The sequence below is a fragment of the Diadema antillarum genome, unplaced genomic scaffold (genome assembly GCF_040938485.1).
Source record: "Diadema antillarum isolate AM-2024a unplaced genomic scaffold, OU_Dant_1.0 scf00000058, whole genome shotgun sequence".
Classification (NCBI taxonomy): Eukaryota; Metazoa; Echinodermata; class Echinoidea; order Diadematoida; family Diadematidae; genus Diadema; species Diadema antillarum.
The window spans coordinates 82,224-97,728 of record NW_027270947.1 but is presented as its reverse complement, the minus strand read 5'-3'; positions in this window follow the sequence as shown (position 1 = coordinate 97,728).

Genomic DNA, 15,505 nt, shown 5'->3' with positions numbered 1-15,505 from the left:
CACAACAAGGCGCAAACTTACATTTGACTCTTCTCGTAGCACTGCAAATCTTAAAATAAGCCAACCGGAAAAATTCAGATTATTGATTTCAGTTGTTTGAAGTTGATCTTGATCTTGATCTTGATGGTACACGTTGATCAGCCCTGGTAGAGCAACACTCAACTTTGATATATTGCATGACAAATAATCTAACGATCCGGTGCCTTATAGATTAACGCGGAGGCAAGAGCGCTGAAAGCTCGTGCTGTGATACCAGTAATCTATAATTGAACAGATTGTCAGATTCCATGGACGGCAATTTTATATTCTTGATATCAAACCGGCACAGCAATCATCAAAAATTGATCGCAAGCAATTCAATCTATAGCAGCAGCACTGAAGGGGAAAGGCCAACTATGAGAAAAATGAAATATCTCTGAATTGTTCACGTTATAACCATGATTTTATGTTGAAAAATCGATGATTTCATTTTATCAAAATGATATCATACGCACGTCCTTGTTTTCTTCATTCCACAAAATAAAATTTAAGTAATCACTATCATGATAGATATTGTCTTTTTAGCAGATAAAGGCAACGTAATTGCACATAGGTGATTGCTTGGCTCTTAAATCGAAAAATGAATTGCACAAAATGGGCTTGCATATTGTACTACCTTTATATTCGTTATCGTATATCAATTTTTTTTCTATGTACAATGGGTGGTGAGCACTCGATACCTGAGAAACGCTGAACATCGAAATGTTAAATGTCGATGATAGAAATGCAGATATGTATGTGTTAGTGCTTTACTTACTATTATCAATTTGGTTATTATCTGACCTAATTTGTACAAAGCTCCCTGGTGTTTATTCAACTTAAGGAAATTATTTCGAGTTGTTTTTATTGAAACTGATTGACAAATAATTGTCCTACATCGTAAATAACCATCGAATTGATCAGTGTCTCAGTAAAATCGTATACAGTAGCCATGTCTGATTTAATATATATATATATATATATATATATATATATATATATATGTAGTATATATTTATATATATACATTGTATATACATGTGTGTGTGTGTGTGTGTGTGTGTGTGTGTGTGTGTGTGTGATGTGCATGCTTATCTTCTCGCAAGAATTACATTAATTTGTATAGATACCAGTTGCATGCTATAAGGACTTAGAACCAGCACTGGCCGTCAGCGGAAGCTTGGTGGTCAAGTGGTATGACGCCTGTACGGTGATCAGGAGGTCGTACATTAGGTTCGAATTCCGCCCGAGTATATGCATGCCCATGATTTTTTATCATGGCTATAAACTGTACGAAAACACTGGCTACTTCGTTGCTTATTTACGTCGATGATGACGGGCAGTTTGTCAATCAGTTGCAAATCCCTGGTCTTGTCGATAAATGAAGACAAAATTTATATACCCAACCACCAGCTGACCACTCTTCGCTTCTTAGTCGGCGACTCGACCATTCTGTTGTGACGTCATCTCCCTCCTAGTCGATGGCAAGGCCAAGACGACATGGTCATTTCGGACTCGTGTTAGCTCTTCCCCCAGAGTCAACACCCTCTGACAGAGGTAACAATAAACAGAGACGAAAGGCAATCACAGACAGAAGATGTGTTGTGTGGCGAAGATAAAACAAACAAAATGGGAGCGACCCCTGCAAGCACAACAGCGGCAGAATAATGTATACGCAATGGGGTTATTATGTTCTTCTTTCATGGTTTAAAAATGATCTACTTTCGCTGTAATGTAAAGTGTGGTGCCTTATGTAATGGTTTCAACAGATCTGATTAGGGCCGTTAGCAGTCATTTTATGTATAAAGTAAGGGAATCAATTACAGTATATACAGTGCATTTTTACTACTCCTTTAAAGGGAACCCAAGCATAAAGAACAATGTGGATTGAGTGAAAGCAGTAACATTAGTAGAACACATCTGTGAAAGTTTGAGGAAAATCGGACAATCGATGCAAAAGTTATGAATTTTTAAAGTTTTGGTGTTGGAACCGCTGGATGAGTAGACTACTAGAGGTTATGACGTATGCGTGGACAACAATACAAAGAAAATATAAAGGAAATTCGACAAAAATTCACTTTTCATCCCCGTCACGTCCCACAAAAAACGTGGTTTTTATTATTTATGACCAAAAGAGGGCGTCCTAGGACCTCAGGCTTGGCCAGGAGCTGTAGAATAATTTTAGCCAATCACAGAGATCCTTACTGGGACTCAGAAAAATAATTTATGCAAAGAAACATATTTTAGAATGTCTCTTATTGGCCAAAACATCTGCCAGGGGTTCGAGCCTGCTGAGAAACTAATCAATATTCATGTTTACAGCGCGGATGTATCTTTGTTGCCCAGCAACTGCAGTGATTTCTTACGCGCGGTATCGTGATATCGATCTCCTCATAGAGTGCTTGACGATATCTCCTTGTGTGTGTACGTGTACTGCTATGCTGGGGCACGGGGGTGTGTGTGTTGAATTTCATTTACGTTAGTGAGTGTGGGTACCTTCTCTAGGTTTCCCGTCCATTTCTCTCTCTCTTTTCTCTCTTTTGCTTTCGTATCATTCTATATCTTTCATTCTCAGAGTACAATCGTACTTCTGAGAGTGTTTTGTTCATTTTTTCTAAGTGATTATCTCGTTTGCAACAATTTAGAGGTGAGTTTTTGTCCTAGTGTTTGTTGAGTTTTTTGATTGAACACGATGTAGCTTATCTACGTATGTGCGAAAACATCGTAGTTTGTGTGGTACAAGTGTGTACTCACTCGTTTGTTTTCCGTGTAAGCATTTTTGCCGTAGTGTCTTCATCGTTCGTCTTCCAAGCATCGTGTTTTCACCCTAGTTTTTCTCATCGTAGTTTTTTACCTCGATTTTTTTTTTGGGTGCAAGATGTTCTGTGTATTTTTTTCTACGGTAATATGCCATCGTTGATGATCTTCGTGTATTCATTACTAGTTTTTCACCTCCGTTTCATTTTTGTGTACAACTAATGTCTAACGTGGCGTAGTTACAACTATGTTTAGAGCTAGTTAGCTAGGTCTGCGATGTCTGTATCGTTTGCTGATATGTTTTGTGAGCTGAGAGTGACTATGATGGGAGTGATATTCAGGGTTTTGCTGTGGTTGAGGTGATGGCAAGATGTAATTTATTTTGTGTAACCATGTATGACATTGAAGATGGCGAGTAAAACTACGACACGAGTAGCCTAGCCTAGGCCAATGACGAGAGTGACACTGACGAAACGGGGGCTGATGCTCGCTCGTGCACGGGAGTGGTCTAGAGACCTGCATTACAGTTGTGTATTTATTTTTTTTCCTTTTTCTTATTCACTCGGGTATTGTGCTACCAAAATTCGTGTCTCTGAAGAAACTCAACCAAAAGCTTGAAAACAAGTTTGCATCAGGTCTATTCTGTAGTACTAGCACTAGGTTCTAGATCTAAATCATAATGGCGATGCTAATTTAGTTTTCATTTAGAACTCGATGAAATCCATTTTCTTTGCTCATTTTTCAACTGATAAATTATTTAGAACTGTACTTAAATTCTGATGTACTGCATTCACCATTGTAATAAAAAAGAGCCTGCTGATCAGATGTGTCATTGTATCCTTTTCATTTCCTCCCTATCCTTTTGTTTTCCTTCCTGTCACTTTCTTCTTTGACCCTGGATGGAAAAAAAAAATCCCATCTTGCCATGTAAAGACAGAATACATAACCATCATGAAATATCATGACATTGAAATAATAATAAGAAATATTCAAGTGACCGAAATACTTGTTTGTGAAAATAAATAACAAATGAAAGGTGATTTCTTATGGAGCAGTTCTTTCAAATGTCAAACAGCTTCGATAATGAAGCAAGTGAAATCTGAAAACTATCCTGGCAACAAGGTGAAATTGATAGGGAATTCTGACAAAAACTGTCACACCATTTGATGTTTGAATTTGTCTTTTTATTGGATGAGGTTATAAAACTAAGTGCCGCCGATAAAATAACAATCCTCTCAATTTGAACAAGAACAGTAGGGTGGTACACTAGTACGACTCAGTAAACAGCTGATTATTTATGCATCGTATCCATGGGCAACTGCGGGGTAACTGCGAGAAGGCGCAGGAAATTAGACTTGAGTCAAGAACGACTATTTATTATTATTTTTTTATTCAAACTATTTTTTTTTCTTGGACTGAAAAAACCCCAAAATATTTCATATTACGCTTCTAAAATATAAAATGAATATATGAAGTCTTTTTATCGTGATTTTATGAAGAATTAGAAGTATTAAAAAAAATATAGATACTAGACGGGCTGAACAAGGAAGTCTAATTTCACCCCAAGAATTTGCAACACACAGCATCTCGGGTGCATTCCTAGCGTTCTTGCCGCACTCTCACGATCACCTAGCTAGGCCATGTGCACAAGCCAGTCACATGTTCACAGTACACACGTTGTTAGCCAGTTCACCGATCTCATTCCTGATCTCGTGCGTGTAGAAAATTCTCTCAAAACTAAGCCAGACATGATTTTGGAACATACATTACAATGTCAAGACCTTTTCAGTGGACTTTGAATTCGCTTTTTGTCTGTTTTAGCTCTGAATGTACGACTTCGAACGTCCGATTTGTTTTTCACTACACCACGTGGTAGGAGTTCCGTGTTTTTTCAGCCCCATGCTTCTCCACACGCGTCACACTAGCACTATGTACCTGTACACACACAAGCCATCGCGATCGAAGTTTGAGCGATAGCGATAACATGTGCGGAGCAGACATGCGGATTTCAGCACAGGGTAAATGAGTAGTTGAACGTATCACGATTGTAAAACAAATCTTTTTCTATGTCTCTGCAAATTTGAATTAGGCTATCTCAGCATAGATAGATTATGATACATTACAAAATAGATTAGCCATAGCAAGAACTTGCTTACATGAGAGTTATTAGATAACGTTGCAAAATAAAAACCCCGTCATTGAATGGAATGTTCCAGAGCTATCGGGGGGGGGGGGCTCGAGGACATTATGAACACGTCGATTCGCAAGTGGGTAAAATGTGATTACAGATGGCTTGAAATGAAGAGGATTTATCAATGAAATACACAGAAACAATATTTTTTCATAATTCCTGCACAATTTATTATTTCTTTTCATAAAATTCACATAAACTAGTGCTGTATTGAGTCAACTAAGTGCATATTAGCACAAGTGTACACGCATCATCCCTCCTGCCTAGTGGGAATGACACAGGCAGTTTTTTTCTATGACGTATGAATGCTCTTCGCGTGTAGATCGCGCCGTAGGGAAGATCGCGCCCAAGTTCATGGCCAACTTACTAGGCAGGCACGATATTACAGATTACACAGAGGCCCGTACGTGGATGGGTTAAGAAAATTCCACGAAAATTCACTTTCCTATATAGCATAATGAAAGAGCACTTGACTAACCGCTTTCAGAAAGCAGGGGGAATAATTGCTATCCTTAACATTATGTCAGTATCAAGTTGATGGAATGTGCAATTTTCATGAAAAATGAATTTTTGTGGAATTCCCTTTATATTTTCTTTATACAGTATTGTTGTCCACAACACGCCATAACCTCTAGTAGTCTCCTCATCCAGCGACACCAACACCAAAACTTAAAAAATTCATAACTTTTGCATCGATTGTCTGATATTTTCCTCAAACTTTCACTGATATTGAAATATCGTATCGAAAGGCTGCTCTACGACAAAAAAACAAAAACACAAACAAAAAAGCCCGCACGAGCCGCATATGTATCGAGTAGGCCCAATTACAGCGAGATTAAAATAAAGTGGTTAAATACAGTGCACTCCCTCTGTAACAAACATGCATGGTTATAACGAAATTCTCGTTACAACGAAGTTTAAATTCAAATCACCAAATCATCCGTTATTATTGTTGTCATTGTTCTTTACTGTTCAACTATCACGAAAGAAATTACAGGTCCCGAGGACTTCGCATTGGTTACAGCTCGTTATTCCGAAGGTTCGTTATTCCGAAGGCTCTTCAGTCCGAAGAATCGTTATTCCGAAGGTTCGTTTTTCCGAATTTCATTCTCGGATGAACAAATCTTCGGAATAACGAACCTTCGGAATAACGCCACAAACGTTCGGACTAACGAACCCTTTTTCATTTTCGGATTAACGAACCTCTAGGTATAGGGAATCTGTGTGTTTCGGATTAACGAACCTTCGGAATATCGAACCTTCGGAATAACGAACAGCACCCCTTCGCATTAAAGGGACTCTTACGGGAGTAGAGACAGTGTCTAAAATAACGAACAGCATGCACCCGTATACGCATTTCTGTCATAAGTTGTGAGGATTTAAATTTCAATTCCTTCTTGGGACGTGTTGTGAGGGGCTGCCATTTATGATATGGGAAATTCAGTGTTGGCATACACTAACTTTCCACACTATGATCACAATACACATGTACTATTACGGTAGTCAACCCCCGGTGCAAATTTTGTGGAGATAGCGTATTCAGTGTGGTCACACTATTATGTTTACATATCATGTGGCTTACCGCTTAATTAACAGTAACAGACTAGTGCATAGTATCTTATTTGACTATAACGAGGTTTTAGATGAAGAAAAAAAAAAAAGAAGACGAAAAACGATTTAAAAAAAGAAAATATCTTATGATCAATTAACACGGGGGAGGGGGCTATAATGACAACACGGTGACGTTGCTGGTTTTGGTCTTCCAATCCGTTCTAAATTCGCACACAGTTCATTTACACTAGTTTCGCTTCTTTTGCGTTTCAGAAGAAGAAGAACAAGAAGAAAAAAAAAGGTAGACATTGTTTCAGCCTATGATTTCAGGTCTTACTTGTACAGGCGATTCCCGTTACGTGTATATGGAGTCCTCGGGTCCGGCAGTTTTATTTCGTTATATCGAAATTACGTTATAGCCTGTCACAGCCGAACAATGAGGTACAATTATAAAGATACATAGATGATATTTGAAATTATTTTGTTTTGTTTTTGTTTTGTTTTTGTTACACGTGTTTATCACATAGGCTGGGAGACACTAACTTTAAATGAATAAGATAAGACAAAACAAAATTAAACTCACCAGTCAACAGTTCATTATTGAAAGTTTATTCACGTTCAAAGTCGATTTTATACACAATAGTGTCTTACAAAGAACCACACAAGCAACATTTAATGGAATGCGTTTTTTTTTTAACATCACTGATATTTTGTACATAACTGACTTTACAAAATTGACATAAAACAGTTCACACTTTGTACATCTCTAATCAATTGATACAAGAGGCGTTAGTACTGGTATCATTTTATAGTATGCATTATAAAAGCAGTCTCACGACTGTGCTAACTGTAAATACGATTACAGGAAGCGATAGTCTATAGTAATTATACTTAGTATTAAAAAAAAAGCAACACACCATGTACAAGGTAGGAAAAAAGGTCAAAGTGGACATATCAGTCACAGAAATTCACGACGCAAATCATGACACATGTGTTCGTATAATTGCATTTTTTTACTCAAGGCTGGTATAAGATACATTATAAGTGTACACTGTATAGGCCTAAGCTCATGTAAAAGACAGATACATACTGCAATATGACCTGGGCTTCACGAAAATGACAAAACTTCCTTGTACATGTACCGAGTATGCCGGTTGTCATACATATTGTGTATTACGACATTGCGAAATTCACAAGTCATGTGGGGATTTTTGGCAAGTGTTTCGACAATTATCATGTTCTATTCACTGCAATCTACGAACAAAGCATTCAGCAGAGTATTGATTTCCATAGCTTCAAGAAAGGAAATTATCCAGTGGGATAATTTAACGTACAGTGGGAACGTTACTTAACTGGCCACTGAAATAATAGAAGTCGACGATATCATATTACGACAAAGAAAATCTATACAGCAGTACGACCGGTACGATTAAGACACAATTTTATGAACACATCATACATAGAATTGGCATCAATTTCAATATAATGTACATGACAAACAGAATAAAAGATATTTTCCTTGATTTGCATATATGTATGTATATATACATATATATATACACGTATATATATATATATATATATATATATACATTATATATATAAACGTGTGTATACCGTATATATAAATCTATAAAAAGCTGAATTAACGGACATTGAGGAGAATCCCACGAGAGCAATGCAGTTAGGATATCGTTAATTTTAATGTTCTGAGTGGTTGACTGTTTAGAAACTAGACAGGGAAGAAACAAAAATATGGTAATTTTGCTTATTTGTCGAGAAAGCCAGCGAAGATTAATTATTCCTCTGCATGACTGTATGGAATCATCATGGAGCTACAAGGAATCTGGTTTCTCAAACAGACAGACACACAGATATGCTTTTACTGATTTTGTTTTTTCATGATTCTAAACGATGTGATAACGCGAGCTTTGTTGTTTGTGAACACATGGCTCACACAGGGAGAGACAGCAATCTCAACTTTAACGTACTGTTTTGCTTTCTTTTCTGTTTTTTTTTTTTAATTTTACTTTGAAAGATTCCACACCTAGATATCCACGCTATCTCCAATGTTAGATCGAAAGCACAGAAATATCTATAGCCTTACGCCTATGACGCACTCATAGACCTGATTTAAAGAATGATAAATAAAATAATTATGAGATTGAAAATAATGAAGACGTTAGAGGCCATATCTTTATACATTATCACCTTTAATAGCATGACATAATGAGATCTTGAAAATCGAATTACAGGAGAAAGAACAGACGCACTATACATTGCAGCCTCATTCTGCATGATAATACCTTTTCTTTTCTTTTCTTTTTTCCTCGTAGGGTCTATCTTGGCTTAAATATGAAGAGACAGAATGCGAACCTAATACATGTAATTTCCTTCTGCTAAAATACAGCGGGTATATAGATCGTCATATAATCTATACATATAATGCCCATAGTTATCTGTGAAAGACAAGAAGCAGCACGAGCGAGCCTCTTGATTGCAGAAGCCGCCGTGCAAGCAGACATGATACACTGACGTTTTTATACATTATACCATACAATGGTTACGATATCAATACTCCATCAGGTACAGGAAATGCGTGTGACTGTGCAGTTAGGCAGATCACTCACAAAAACAACTCTCATTTAACCGTTTCATGGAACTCATGTACACGTTTATAACCCGTCTCCTATAGCTGCTCCGCTCCCTTCAGTAATACGGTACACACATTACAGTATATGCATATAGTGTGGGGAAAATGAAGCACAATTTACGTAATGCTTCGTGCTCATTTCTCTGGAATACGGAAAAGGTTAAACAGCGCACTGTCGTTTAGTGTATCAAATATCAAACATAAATCCTCCGTGCGTGGATGATTGAGACTCCGCAAATATTAACACTATGCCTTACTTTTCGTCTCACATTCAGACTCCAAATTAAAACTAACTTGTGTGTACAGTATTGGCTTCTTAACGTATGTGACTTAGGCGCTCGCGTGGTCCACACAAGTCTATGCACGTGATGAACATAAATAATAACGTAGCAGACATATTATATTTTTGGTCATGTCTATACACTTCTGTATTTCTATCAAACGACTTCTGTTTTGCTTTCCAATGAAAGTATTCGTGTGCGAACATCATAAATATGTTTTTGTTGTCGTTGTTGTTGAAAGTACATTTGTGATAATGGTATACAAGGGTATATGAAATTCCACTATATCAAGGTCCAATAAGTAGCTTCCTCACATCACAGAAGCTCGATGAAAGTTTTAGGGACACAATGCAACCAGGAAAAAAAAAGGAAGAACATTTTATTTTCGTAATGCTGGATAAGGAATCTAAAGAGTTATACACAATAATCGCCTTTGCGATCTCTCCCTTGTGACAGTCAGACAAAGTAAGCGAACATGATTACTATTCTTAAAAATCACTCACGAATGTACGCCTATATTATTCGGTAAGATTCATGACTAATGATAGGATATATTCAAGTAAACCGCTAACTATCTAAACTACCAGTTCAGTGATTAAAACAGCATACCACGACAATGCTATAACACGGGTGATTATCATAATACTCTTAACACACCAGAAACATATTGCATTTTCACAAGGTGATTATTATGATTAGAAAGGCACTTGGTAGACTAAAATCTTTACGTATTATATACAACAAAACGTCACGGAATCACGGAGATATTTCGTCTGCTATTGGCAGAGGAGGATATGCTATCTGCGCATCCCCGACTTGCATTCTGACTGTCAAGAAAAATCAAGTCATTACAGACAGACCAAAACTAGGCAATTTCGTAAATCGTGTTATCATTTTCGTACATGAAAAAAAAAAAATGTACTACGAATCGCGATAATAGCCATTTCAAAATCGGTCATAATACAACGCACACCCGTTACAACGAACACGGTTATCACAAAATTTCGTTATGACGAAGTAAAAACCCAGGTCCTAAAATTATCATCATTTACGTTTATGGAACGAAATTCGCTTATGACGAACGCGGTCACAGTAGATTTTTGTTATTTCCCAGCGACACCGACAAATAAAAGCAAAAGAAATGTGCTTCGTTGTAATGAAATACGGATCGCTTACGACTTTGCATAGCATAACAAACATTTTACATAGCGGCTCTGCACGCGTAAACGCTTCAAATTTCAGTGGAATCGCACTGCGTTCGCTCCCTGGGTTACACACCGTTTCCGAAGAGAGCTTTGCGTTATTCTAATTATGTCAATCCGAAATGAAATAAAGTTCGTTATTCCGAAATACACAAATTACATGTAAGCCCCTATAAAACATAGATGTTCTTTAATCCGAATATGAAATAGGGTTCTTTATTGCGAGCATTTGAGGCGTATACCGAAGGTTCGTTATTGTCAAGGTTTGTCAATCCAAATTATTATGAAAAAAAAAAGATTCGTTATCACTAAGTTAATTCAAAAATTACAGAAATTTTCGTTATTCCCAAGGTGCGTTGATCGGTAAATGAAAAGGGTTAGTCAATCCGAAAATGGAAAAAAAAAATAGAGAGTATACTAACAAGCCTTCGGAATAACACATCTTGAACACTGTATCGTTTTCGGATTAACGAACCTTCGGCATAACGAACATTATTCCAGTTTCGGATTAACGAACCTTCGGTATAACGAACCTTCTTTCACTTTCAGAATTAGGAACTTTCGGAATAATGAACCTTCGGAATAACGAATCTTTGGAATGGAAAACCTTTGGAATAGCGAACTGTAACTGGATCCTAAACCATCACTTTTCATAAAATTAATGGTGTTTTCAAACTAAGCATGAAAGTAGGGCGTACAAATAACTTCATGCCACTTTTTAATGTAAAATTTAGACGAAATTAATGAGATAGCATCGCATTTAATGTTGCCGTTTATCGTAAGGCGAGCATTCAATAAACAAAATAAAATAAACGCATGTTTTATTGGTTTCATCATAAACTGTATTTGTTCGGTTTTAACGAAATTCGATGCAACGAAAGAATACTGCCGGTCCCGTGGACTTCGTTATAACGGGAATGGACTGTATGTCCATAATCGCGTGATACTATCCATGTCATCTTTTTATAGATTGTCCTTTGCTCTTGTAGGCATTGGGCTCCTAACATCATTTGCATCAACGACCTGACAAAATAAAGGCTAAAATTACAGAAACACAACTTGACGCGATGGAACGCACTTCCGGTAAGGAAATGGACATGGATATCATATGTACGTAACAATAAGCCCTATGGATGTCGAATGCTTCTAAATGTATTCATCATCGGCAAGACATCAATTTCTCACCTGTTGCACAAATCGAACGAAATGCACTGTCAAAATCGTATCTAGACATCATTCTGTCACGATCATGTCCACAAAGGTCGAAAAGACGATCGTTGATCTACGCAAATGACCGCCTTCATTCCATGGTACACGAAGCACTCTAAGTACAGACAAGATGTTAACGACGACATGGTTGTATTTTCAAGTCGAGAGAAGCAACCTTCGTGTCCACTCTCTGAAGAATGTGACGATGTTGTTGGAGGCCGGATCTGTCGCTTGTTCCCTTCTCGGGCGTCTGTAAAAGGACACCTTCAAAAGATTACTCGTGAAAAAGTAAAGAAAGAAGGGGGAAAAACTCATTCCGATTGAAGATTTTCATACCAATATTTGAAAGAAATAGAAAGTCTGGTCATAATAAATATCGCTGAATCTGTATACAAAATTGTATATATATATATAACTCTGATTGTAAATAATATTGCAACATCTTTTTACATTTTAGATTGATGGATGGGCAGAAATCAGAGAAAGAAACGCATCAGTAATGACCTTTCATATCAATGATTGCAGATTTTGTACTTGGTGTGTTGCGTTATGATTTCAAACGAGATGAAATATTTTGGAGACGTTTCTTTTTTGTTTATGCAGCAACTACCCTTAGAAATACATTAAAGGTTGACGAAGTTAAGAAATTATATTAACATTGCAAGCCGAAAAATAAATATACATCCGTATGTGGTTTCCATATTCTTTTGATTAAATAAAAATCATCATTAGGCATATTATATAGCATTATTACATAGCAAATTGTGTATTTTTATGAACTCCAGGAATTAAATTATCTGAGATGGGCGTGCGTTTCCATGAAGTAATTTTTTTTCATGCAGACTTAACTAGAACACAAAAGCAGAGAGTACACATAGTCTATATACTTACACTTTCTGTTCCAACACCACTCCACACTGTTGCTTGCACTATATGGCAGTTCTTCTTGGGAATTGGTTGAACGTGTGACAGAGTGCACAGATGTACATCATGTCGATGCTGCAGAATAAAATATCTGGGGTTTTTTAGCACAGAAGAGATAAATCACAAAAAAAAAGCTCAACATACGAGTTGAAAATCGTGGTTTAAAGTTTACATAGAGCAGGCAAGATAATCCTCCCCAGATTAAATATGTACAAACCGGCTAATATATCAAACTGGAAAGGAAAGTCGCAGTATCTTATAGCGTTTAAGTTTGCAAAGTTTATTCCTCCCCGGTCATATAACTTCAAAGCATTAAAAGTAACCGCCGACAGAAATACTGACTATCAATTTTGAACATTATTAATGCCAAGGCTTCCTTTTTTTAATTAGTAAGTAACTCACACATTTCATACTTGATTTTGCTTATCAATGAATTTTAATTTGAATACATTTCTAATAGTCGGTAAGTTCATTTGCAAAAAGCTTTTTAATCCAACCCGTCAATCCTACAAAAAGTCGGTCAGTCTGTTCTGTAGCTGTGAGTAAAGCGATGAATTAAATTCGAGCATGCATGACACTGAACATTAGGAGAGGGCAAATACGGTACAGATACAACGCCGCACATCACTGACGCTCTGTTGGAATTATTTTGCAATTATGGTACCCAATCAATACACTATCAGAAAAGAGCCGTCGGTTTTCTTTATTGAATAGCGAGGAATATAAATGAGGGATGACGAATATCGAGAATTATTATGCTCTGGCTAACACAAAAGACATGTATATCTTTCCTCTTCACCCATCTGAGGCAAATTTGATTCTGTTATGGCCTTCACCTTGCCAATGACCATCTTCATTTCCACTTCGTATACCCTACTCTCATGTTATCGTCCACATATCTACAACGCGTTTGCAACTGGACCTTCATTCAAAAGGAGTTAAATGTGCGACTCCACGCCATGTCCAAATTGATAAAAAAAGTTAGATGATCAGAATTCGAGTTTCATCGAACAGGAAATGAAATAATTAAAAAAGGTAGAAGTTTAAAGCTTTAAGTTTCCATCAAATGATGATACACTGGTCGCACGCACACATGCAAGTTGGAAGAGGCAATGCTAACATCACTTAACAATTCTTTCATTGGCTTGTATACAAAAGCATCATTAAAGCAACGTTAGTCTTTTGCAAATGCGGCTCGCTATAATTTGAGGACATGCACACAGAGAGCAGTGGACTCGTACACACAGCGCACGAGCGGCGAGCTGCAAGCGTAGCGAGCTCGCTCTGAGCCGATCGCTGTGTGCGTGCGAGTCCATCACGAGCTGCCTTTGCAAAAGGCTAGAGCAATGTGTGCATAAGTTGATATTTTAGCAAATGCTGCCTGAAATTACGTAGTGCTAGGTTATTATGAATTTCAACAAGTATCATGACTCGGATAATGCAACTTATTGTAACTATAATCTTACTTATTTCTCACTGATCGCGTTTAGCGAAGATGTATACAGTGAACGGGACACTATAGTCAGGTGATGATGCCGTATCATCTCCTCCAATTGCATAGAAAGGTTTGTGGTTGTCGCTGATATTTACTGCTGGATGAAAACATATGCACCTTAAAAATTCGGTAAGTGGAGTCTACTTCAGGAGCACTTTACCATTCTTCTGGCTTCATTCAACTCTATAATTGCTTACAGCTAACTTACAATATGGTGGAGAATTGCACTTTAATGACACTTACAGCAACACATTCTAATTTGGTGTATAATACATACACATAATGTAACAAGTACGGAAAGCGACTGGTATTTTCTTGTTGTTCAGTTGCTATTCATATAATTGTCATAAAGGCATTCAGTACTTTGACAAAAGTGTAGAGGTTACATCAACTACAATGCGCTCCCATTCTCACGAACACGGTTATAACGAAACTCTTTTTACACTAAGTAACAATTCAGGTACATGTACTTAACTTATTGTCTATGATATCTTTATACACATTTTTGTTTGGCTATAACGAAATTTTGATATAACGAATGGAAACTGTCGGTCCCTAGGATTTTGTTATGATGGGAGTTAACTGTAGGCCTACAAAGGCCAGCCATATAAGTGACACATAATGATTTTGCCGAATGACACCTTGACCCCAGCCAGTAATTCCTTTGTAATGTAACAGGTGTTCTACAAGTGACTTTATACATACCTTGTCTAGGTGAGGCAGTTCTGACATATGTCTTTGTGGATTGGCCTTTGGAGGGTTGCAGACCTGGAAGCAGAAGTAGACATCACAGCACTAGCTGTTGTGGTCCTTTCTGCGCTGGTCCATATCACTGATTTTAACTCATACAAAATGTCGGCCCTGGAGATTACACGCTTGTTTTGCTCTTGTCTTCATCCAGTCTAGAGAAGTTCATGTAATGCTGATCTTGTAGATGGTTTTCTCCAGTGTAACTGAAGGAAGTTTAAGCTGGTGTGTCAGGCTTGCTACTCACAAGGTGAATACATACATCCATCCTGGGCTGGTATTTCACTTGTTGAGATCTTCTGGATACAGGGTAGAGATGTTCAAGTAGCCATTCAAAATGTGACGCTTTAATTGTTCTTTTCTTTTTGGAAGTTTTGCATGTCTATCATCAGTCTCAACTGATGACCCTGGCAAGGTGATCATTTCAAATAATGTACCGGGACAGCTGCTGGAAAATGACTAAAATTGTCTTCCCTC